The sequence below is a fragment of the Nematolebias whitei genome, chromosome 9 (assembly GCF_014905685.2).
Source record: "Nematolebias whitei isolate Nwh7 chromosome 9, NemWhi1, whole genome shotgun sequence".
NCBI lineage: Eukaryota > Metazoa > Chordata > Actinopteri > Cyprinodontiformes > Rivulidae > Nematolebias > Nematolebias whitei.
Genome location: NC_056506.1, coordinates 34,514,559 through 34,524,275, shown reverse-complemented (window position 1 = coordinate 34,524,275; position 9,717 = coordinate 34,514,559). Strand labels below are relative to the sequence as shown.

The 9,717-nt window shown below is 41.2% G+C and overlaps 1 long non-coding RNA gene across 1 annotated transcript; it reads right to left on the bottom strand.

Moving 5' to 3' along the window:
- Positions 1–8,107: 8,107 nt before the first annotated feature.
- Positions 8,108–9,094, bottom strand: LOC119414594. Its single transcript, XR_005187010.1, has 3 exons — positions 9,030–9,094; positions 8,912–8,933; positions 8,108–8,147 (listed from the first exon to the last, which is right to left on the bottom strand). It is a non-coding gene; the product is annotated as an uncharacterized LOC119414594 (long non-coding RNA).
- Between the last annotated feature and the right edge of the window lie 623 nt (positions 9,095–9,717).

Below are 9,717 nucleotides of genomic sequence, written 5' to 3'. Positions count from 1 at the left end.
ACTACAGATAATTTTATTTGTTTCTCTGTGTCCTCTGGCGAAACCAGCCATGTCTCCCTGTCCCCCCCCCCGCCTCCCTGCGTGACTCTTTTGTCCTGTGAATCCTTAAAAAGCCTCTTTTTTGGGTTTTTGTGCATTCCTCTTAATTCGACGGATCAGCTGGTCTCAACAATTAACTTCTCCTGACAGGAGTAAAGGCATAAGGGCATTGTTCTAGAATTGCGCCGTTCAAGGTGGCTGCATGTTGGAGCAGCTCTGTTACTTTCATTCTGAGATTTTGTTTTTGGAAGCTTTAATTCCTCTTTTTCTGGATGTAAGTCACATTTTTTTTGGATGATTGTTTCCTCTGGTATCGGATGCTGTGCAGCTGGAAGGATTTTTACTGAAACTTTTTTAGTTTTGGACGTTTGTTATGATGCGTAACCATGGCAACAAGGCAGTTTTCTACAACCAACAGCAGCTGATTAACATCTCAAAAGCTCAAATAATATCTCAACTACAGCCCCAAATCTCAAATGAGTTGAAAAGGATGTTCTGTGGACGCATTCTCATCTACCTGCCAGCTGTGCTCGAGTGCCTGACCACTGAGATCCTGAACTAGCAGGAAACACGGCTAATGACAGCAGAAGGACAGGATCGTCCACCTACAGTTGGCTGTCTGCGGTGACGAGGAGCTCGGCAGACTGCTGGGAGGAGTGGCCATTGCTCTGGGAGGAGTTCTGCCCTGCATTTGGGCGGTCCTACAGCCCAGAGGAACCGAGAGGCCAGCCGAGTCTGGGTGGACAGATCGGACGGCATCTGCAGCCAGTTTCTTAGGATCCACTGTGGGATGGACCATTACAAGAGATCCTTCCTGTCTACAGCCATCAGTATCTATAACCTCTCTTAATGAAATGAGGATAACGAGTTACAACAACAAATAATTTCCCTTTGGGATTAATAAAGTATTTTTGATTGATTGATAAGGAGGACCCTCTTACCTCGACGGAAACAAATTGGATTCATGATGACAACTGGGTTTTTTTTTCGACAGCACTCAGACTGAATTTGTGGAGCTGCAGCAGGGAGCTGGAGCAGGCTGTTATCAGGACTGCAGACTCTATAGCAGCACACATGAAGGGGAAATAATCTTGGAGAAGCTGTGAGCTCGACTTTTGGCGTAAAGGATCAATTCGGCTATTTTGGAGTTCCATCAGAGAAATATAAACCAGCGAGACTTTAAAGGCAGAAACAACAATTTCACAAGTTCTGCCTGACCCAAACTGTGGCCTTGACGCTGGACTTATCTCAACTCCTCCTGGAATGTTTTGAGAACAACAAAGATGCTTTGACTGTCTCCTCACCACTCCCTTCCCCAAGGCCGTGAACATGTGACAGAACCTCAACTGAGTTGATGATGAATATCGCCTCTTATCTGGACAATGGCTGAGAGGGGGGGGGGCTCTGGACTATGCTACGACTTTGACAAAATCCGTTAAAAAAGCCCAGCTCTTCCTTAAAAAGCAAAACAAAACCTTTTTACAATATTAATTATCTTTTTTAATTATTTTTTTTATCATTAGATGGATAACTGATCTATAGTTTTTAACATTGGTGTTGCTCGCTCAAAATCTTGCTTTTATTTGGGTAACAAATAGCCCTTGTCACAAAAGTTTTTATGACATGAGTGAGAAGTGTTCAGAAGAACTTTATGCAGTGAAAATGTAAAGCAATGATTTAAAAGAAGCAAAATGTTATGATACGTCTGACCAAAAAAAAAAAAAAGGATTTCATTTTCTTGACTTCCTGATAGAAAAAAAATGTTTCTGCATGTTTCACCAGGGCTACAAACGCCAAGATGAGGTACATTTGTTGCAAGCAAAACCAGACTGTTTTCTTTCAGTACCTGGATCTTGCCTGAAGAGGGCGCTGGAGTTGCTGACACAGGTACCATCAGAGGCGGACACCTGAATGTCATATGATTGGCCACAGCCCAGGTGACTCAAAGTACAGTTAGAGGTGGAGCTGCTGCAGGTGATTGTCGGACCGTTGCTGATAGCCTTTACATTGTAGCTCACTGCGTTAGCAGTGTGGGTCCAGAATACCTGAGCTGCTCCATCACTGCACATCACCAGGCTTGTCACGTTAGATGGAGGGCATGGCTCTGAAGAGTGAAGCAGAAACAACTGAAGTTATCATCAGAGGGTTATTTTTGAAAGAAACTTATCAATTCTTAAAATAACACTTTTGTTTTTCTAATTTTTAATGAATTTGATCTCATGAATTGATTCATTGTTTGTGCTGGTCAATGTATTGTTACCTGTTTTTAGAGAGAGAGCACTACTCTGTTGACCTGTGCAGGTGTTATTGGCTCCTGCAACACTGATGGTGTAAGTTTCTCCACAGTGAAGCCCAGAAAGATTGCAAGAAGTGCTGTTCGTTGTGCACTCAGCCCTGTGACCTGCACTGCTCTCAGCCACTGTAATGTAATTTTGGGGATTGCCACTAGGAGTCCACAACACAGGGAGAGGATCTGGTGCACACCTGTGCACAGTTCTGACATTTGTGGGAGGACATGGCACTGAAGGAAAACAACAGCAAAAAAAAAAAAAAAGGACAGAATTAAAGATAGGCTTTCAACAAAGTCCTACTTCCAGATCCCTGTCCCTTTTGTTGGGTTCTTACATGTTTGCACAGTGACCTGTGTACTTGGCAGACTGAAGCACGTCCCAGTGAAGGAGAAAACTGTCACTGTGTACGAGCTTTCACACCGCAGATCTCCTGTGGTGCACTGGGTTTCTGTGGAGTTACAGAATCTAACCTGATCTATTTCACTGGAGATGACTGTGGTATAGTTCTCTGCAGGAACTGAGACGTTCCATGTAACAGTCAGCTCATTTGTACCACAGCTGACACTTGTCCTCACATCTTCAGGACCACATGGCACTGAAACAAGAAGATACACAACATCATACAAAAGTGTTGAGTCATCTTTTTTTCCTTTTTTAAAAAATCATATTTTGCAACAAAGTTTTTACATAGTTGACCAACGGTTGCATTACCGGCATCCATGCTGACATTTGTTGAGGTGGACAGACAGTTTCCATCGGTGTTGGTGACAATGACGTTGTATGTCTTTCCACAAGGCACAGCCGGGATATAACAGCTGTTTGTGTTGCTACTACAGTTAAGTGTATCCCCACTCTGATCCTCTATTGTTGCAGTGTACAGACCTGGCATCTGTTGGTTCTGCCAGAGAATTACAGCATGATTGACGTTGCAGTCTCTGGATACCTCAATATTTGATGGAGGGCAGGGTCCTGGAGAAAATGGTTCAAATTATGCTGGAAAGTTCAATTTTTTTCATGGAAATATTGCCAAATTAATCATATTTTTTCACCTTGTTTTGACCAGACACCAACTTACCTGTCATAAAAATGGCTTCCTGACTTTCTGTGCTGTTGCACATGAGATCGGTACCAATAACTTTGGCTGTGTAATTCTGTCCACATGTCAAGCCTTTAATCAAACAGTTGGTGCCCAATGAGTAGCAGTAGTATGAGTTTCCAGTTGCATCTTTAACAATGGCAAAATAAAGTAATGCCCCATAGCTCTGCATCCAGTAAACTTGGGCAGAATCTTGGCTGCACAACGTTGATACCAAGACATTGGTGGGAGTGCAGGGAACTGCAGAGAGACAGAGAAAACTTTGTGTCAAAAAACAACATCTCAAGAACGCTAACTTTGATCAATTACTCTTATATAGAGTCCATACCAGTCTGAGCAGATTCTCCGAGCACCTTGTCAGTAGAGCAGTGATCATTGGAGGCAACAATCCAGACACTGAGTTGTTCACCACACGGCACACCGGCGATTGTACAGTTATTGCTTTTAGAGGAACAGTTGTAGTTTTGCCCATTGTTCCCCTCAGCGTTTACAGTGTATGAAAGAGCTCCTACAGATGAGTCCCAGTTTGTGACAAGCTTGTCAGAATTGCAGTCAGCTGTTGTCCTTACGTTTGTTGGGAAACAAGGAGCTTTAAGAAGAAATTGGACATCAGGAATGGTTATACATGAAGGAACTCAGTTTGCCTCTTTGGTTATAACAAGTTAAGGGCACAGTGGAGCACAGATGCTCACAGTACAACACAGTTTAAGTGAGATGGAACAAAACCTACTTACAGGTTTGGACAAGCTTTGGTATGCTGACTTGGCTGTTGCACCCAGAGCTGACGGCATACACTGTGAATTGGTAGAACTGACCACACTCAGTATCTGTGAAGTAACACGCATTGTCCATCGTCTTACACTGTGTTATTGTGCCAGTATTGTCTTCAGCCTCAGCCACATAGTAGAAGGTGTTGTTGGTGCGCTGCCAGCTGAAAGTGATGACGTTGGAGGAGCAATCATTTTGGGTCTCAGTTAAAGCTGGAGCACAGGGGACTGCAGGGGTCACAGGAAGAGTGAGACAGTAAGGAAACATTGCTGTAGAGGAAATACATTGTATTACAGTACATTACTGTACATACAAGTGTACAAGATAATGGTGTGCCCAGTCTTGTTTTGTGGAGCTAAGGTATGGACCTTAAAGAGAAAAGAAGAGGAACTCCTGGAAAGAACAGAAATGCGGATGCTAGGTGGGATTCTTGGAGTATCGCTCAAGGATAGGCGGCGAAATGACGATATCAGAAAAATGCTTGGCGTGGCTTGCATCATACATAAGATACAGGAATCAAGAATGAGATGGTATGGACATGTGCAAATCAAAGATGACAACAAGGTAAAAAGGCTATTAAATGCAGAAGTTTTTGATTGACAAAGCAGGGGACAGCAGAAGAAGAAGAGGTGGATGGTTATGATCGAGCAGGATATGAAGACATTACATCTCACAACAGATGATACATGAAACAAAGCAAAATGGACAAGTAGAATCCATGTGGCTGACCCTGTTCCAAAAGGAGCAGGACCTACATACAGCATGAAGGAGAGAGAGAGCAAGAGACTGTAGATGATATACAGCACATTGTATTGAATATGTAAACGTCTTGGCTGCATGGGGAGAAATAGATTACATTTATCACTTCATAAGACAAGCCTACATATGTTCTGGGTTTATATGCATGCTAACACATCAGTTATCCAAGTGGACACAAATATAACTCCTTCACTTTGGCACTTTTCAGACCAATACCTGTAGGTGATCTTTCAAGATCACTTTCTAACTTTAATACAGGACTTATGATTGAGTGGTGTTGGATGGCAGGTGTTGATGTCTGATCAAAGTGTTTGTTACACTGCTCAGCTTAAGAACAAGTACAGAATGTTGCGTGACAAGCCTAAACTGCTTCCCACAGGGCAGATTTAAGAGGAAGCATTAGGAAAGTATATGTGTGTGTGCCACAGTGTGATGAAAAATGAGAATGTGTTTTCATGCATGCACATATAATACAAATGGTTAATGGCAGGTTAACACAATCCATGTTGGTTTTCATGGCTGCAGGTGCTGCTCTCACCTGTCTCGAACATGGAGGTGATGTTGGAGGCGCTTTCACAGTCAGCAGAGATTGCAGTCACTTGAACCTGGTACTTCTCACCACATTTCAGCATAAGAATCTGGCAGCTAGTGGAGGTAGAAGTACAGTTTAAGGAGTCCCCAGTGCTATCAACAGCTGTGGCCCTGTACTTGTTGGCTCCAAACACCACGTCCCAAGAAGCTGTTACTGTGCTTTGGGAGCAGCTGTAGTCCGTCAAAACTGTTGTTACTCCATTAATTGCTGAAGAAAAAAGTTTGGAAAAAGTTAAAACTGGAATAACTGTTGAACTTGAAAAAAAAAAGTCTCATTAACAGATCATGTAACACCCCTAATTCATTAATAAACAAGTTTTGAGTGCTACAGAATACCCTTTGATAAATCTTACATAAACTGTTTTGGATATTTTTGTTTTTCAGAACAGGTAAAGGAAAAGTCTCGTAATTTTTTAAGTGGTGTTTTGCCAAATAGCATCATGCAAATGTGTTGACATTTATTATTAGCTCATACAAGGTTCATTTATGTGAAACAGTTGTTTTCTAAACCTGAAAAGGAATGAACAACAAACTCTCATTTGGCTAGCCTTATGCCTAGTGGACAAGGACTATTGTCATTTTCTCAGTACTCTGTTCGCTTTGACTGATACAAGTCAATTCAGTTCAGTTTATTTATATAGCGCCAAGTCACAACAGAAGTCATCTCAGGGCACTGAACAGAAACATTCATATATAAAAATAACAAGTTAACAAACACATTCATAAAAATAATAATTTAACACTATTTATCTGAGGAGCAGACTGCTTTAATTTTAACTCCATCGCAGAACTCTCATCTTGAGCAAGCATTAAGGCGACAGTGGAAAGGAAAAACTCCCTCATTAGCAGAACCAGGCTCAGGACAAGCGATCATCTGCTTCGACCGGCTGGGTTTGGTAGGAACAGATACACAATGACAGGTCAAGAATCACATGTTAAAATAGAAATAGTATCAAATGAAAACTATTCAGTTTTAGCAAAAACCTTTAAGGAAATGAGGTAAATTTGTCCTCTAGTAGTCTAAGCTTAAGACAGCATAACAAGCCAAGCCTAATTATAGGATTTATCAAAAAGGAAAGTCTTAAGCCTATTCTTAAAACTGGACAATGTGTCCATGTATGACTGGTGTCACAGCTGATAAGGTACTAACTACTGAAGACAGAACACCTCTTCAGAAATGACCAGACTATCACATTAATATCAGAGTGGTTGAACAGACTGCATTGACTTTGCTAACCTGAACCTTTTTCACTCTGGAATCTAATTACCCTGAACCATCAACTTTTCCTTCAGACCTGGTTTGTTGCATTTCCACTTATGTCTGAAGGTGCAGGGTAGATTAGGCAAATTTACTCCACTGACATATGTTTCAGCTGACGCAAACGCAACTTAGATCCAGAATGAGACAGGAAAAACAATAAAATCTGTTGATGAATCAATAAGACTGTCATTCAAAATGCTGACAATAATTATCTTCATAACTGGTTGTACATGTATAATAGGGACTGCTGGGCATCAAAGGATGAACTGAATCAACAACAAACAGAAGAGTTCAATGAAGTCAGGGGTTGTAATCTTTTACATAAATACTCACTAGAAGTAGTATATTCAATATTAGACGGCTCCCCAGGTTCCAAGAAGGCATTTACTGATGAAACTCCCACTGTAAAGGTGGAGCAGGGTTCCAGGTTACTGATATCCATAGAGGTGGCTGGTACTGTTTTGATGACCGGGGCCAGGTTGGGGACGCCGTTGTCCGTCACACTAACTTGGTAAAGCAGGACTTTGTTTACAGGGTTCCATGTCACTCGAGCTGTGCTTTTTCCTGTTGCTACCACAGCCACACCAGTCGGTGGCTGCACCACTATCAGTAATAAAAAAAACAGTTTGCCATCATTTACAGAATGATACACTTGCTTGATTCGTGTTTAAAGTTCATAAGGTACTCCTGTGACAAGAAAAAAATATCACTTTACATGCACTTACAGGTCAAAATGGTCCTTATGTTACTTTTGGCGCCTCTTCCTGCACAGTTGGAGGAGTAAACATAACACGCGTATGTTGTAGAGGGAGTCAGGCCGTCCACCTGACCACTGGTGTTTGTGTAGGTTTGATTGTAAACCCTTGCTGTAGAAGTCATTGTCTCCTCGACAAACAAGATGTAGCTGTCCGCCCCTGTCACGTTGGACCACTCAAACTTTATAGAAGTGCTCGAAATAGCTTTGGAAAATGTGATTTGAGACGTAGCAGGCACTGTGAAGACGGGAGAGAAGGAGTTCAGGATCATTTTTCAGCTTTATTCAACTCTACCTGGTCAGTTTTCATTCACATTTCGTCACCTGTCATGGACATTCTGGTAGCTGTGCACAAGGGAGTGTACAAAATCTCAAAGGCCTTCACTGTGACTTGGTAAAGTTGTCCCGATCTTAACCCCTGCACAACCCTCTGAGTATTGGGGGCTGCCTGCATCACTATGACTGGGGGGACACTTGTGGAGTTCACGACTCTCAAGTCCAAAAGGTAAACTGAAGCTCTGGGGTAGCTGCTCCATTCCACGTTCAGCGTAGATGCTGAGGGAGACGTCAGCGTCAAGATGGTGCATCCTAAAAATGAGAGCGAAGAAACAATAAGGTTGCAAACTCAATCATCCAGGTAGATAGCAACAAAAAGGTTAAATCATGTCATCTGGACCAGTTCCTTTAAGTGAGAAATGTTTTGTCTCCCATCCAGAAAACTTTGTCAGTCTGTGGCCTGTCAGCCAGATCTGTCCCATTATAGTTAGCCTTCATTGCTCAAGCCATCCTGTGGAATCTCAGAAGTTGGCTTTTAACACATACAAACAGGGTCTACCCATCCAAAACAATCAATCTTCATGTATATCAATCAAATGTGTTAGGCCAGATGGCCAACTTTCATACGTTTCTGTGCACAAGGGAGACAAGAGCTGCAATTTCTGTAGTGAACTTAAAAAATATGAATGAAACTAAACTCCAAGCTCATTGAACTTGTAATGCTGCACTTCTTGATATTATCTGTTAATTTTTATGTCCAGACCATTTAATCTTCTGTAAGAATACACATTTTCATCAATTTTATTGTTCTGACGTCGGTTAAACAATTTCCGTAGAGCTTTATTCTCAGAAGCATGCGTGTGCATCTTGAACACTGTATACTTTAATATTTATTATAATTATTTATGTCTGGTCAAATTGAATTTATTATTGAGATCTAAATCTCAATCTCTGCAGGCTTTTAATTCACTGTTTGGAACAAAAAAGTAAAAAAAAAAAAATCTATTAAATTTGAATACTTATTTCAATATCAATGGGGTGGCTCAGAAAGAAATAATACAAAACAGAGTTCTCACCTGAAGCCACTCCTTGGTATATCTAAAAAAAAAAAAAGAAAATGCATTCATTAGAAACATGACAAAAAAAGCAAGCAAATGAACAGGAAACAAATGGATTTAATTTGCACTGAAATACCTGAATGACAGAGAAGAGTGCAAGTGATGAGTAAAGCATCCACATCTTATGTTCGAGTCAGAGTTAATCCTCCAGTGGTTTGTCTGTCTGAACTCATCAGCTCCTCTGAAGTCTTTACAATCTGACTGCTGTACCTCAACCACAACCAATCAGCACGTCTTAAACGAGGACAGGTGAATTCCCACAAACTCATGAGTAAGACAAAAAATACAAAGTGAAATATGTTACTGCAGGTGGAGGAGGGGGTACCTCCATCTCCCCACCTCCTCTGTATTGTATTCCAACTACACTTCCTTTATGGACCTGAGATGTTTCTGTACTCAAACTAATAACCTTTGACTCTGTCCTTGAAGGTGAAATCAAATTTGTAACACTCTCTAATACTATATTAGTTTAACTGTCTTCTTAAACCAGACTGCTTTGCTGTAAAATAATCTGACTTCTTTTGTCTAAAATACTCTGACTCAATTCACCTGGGACTTTCCTCCGTTTACTATTTCCTAGACTCGTGTCATTGCTTCATAGGAAGGCATTGTTACTGCGTATCATTACATAAAGTTAAGTGAGATAGCACTGTGTCGTGATCTGATTCTTTTTATTGATGCATCCATCATTTCAAAGGAATGGCATTTCTGTCCACTCAGATCCAAATTTGAAAAAAAAAATAAAATAAATTGCATTCCTTTTG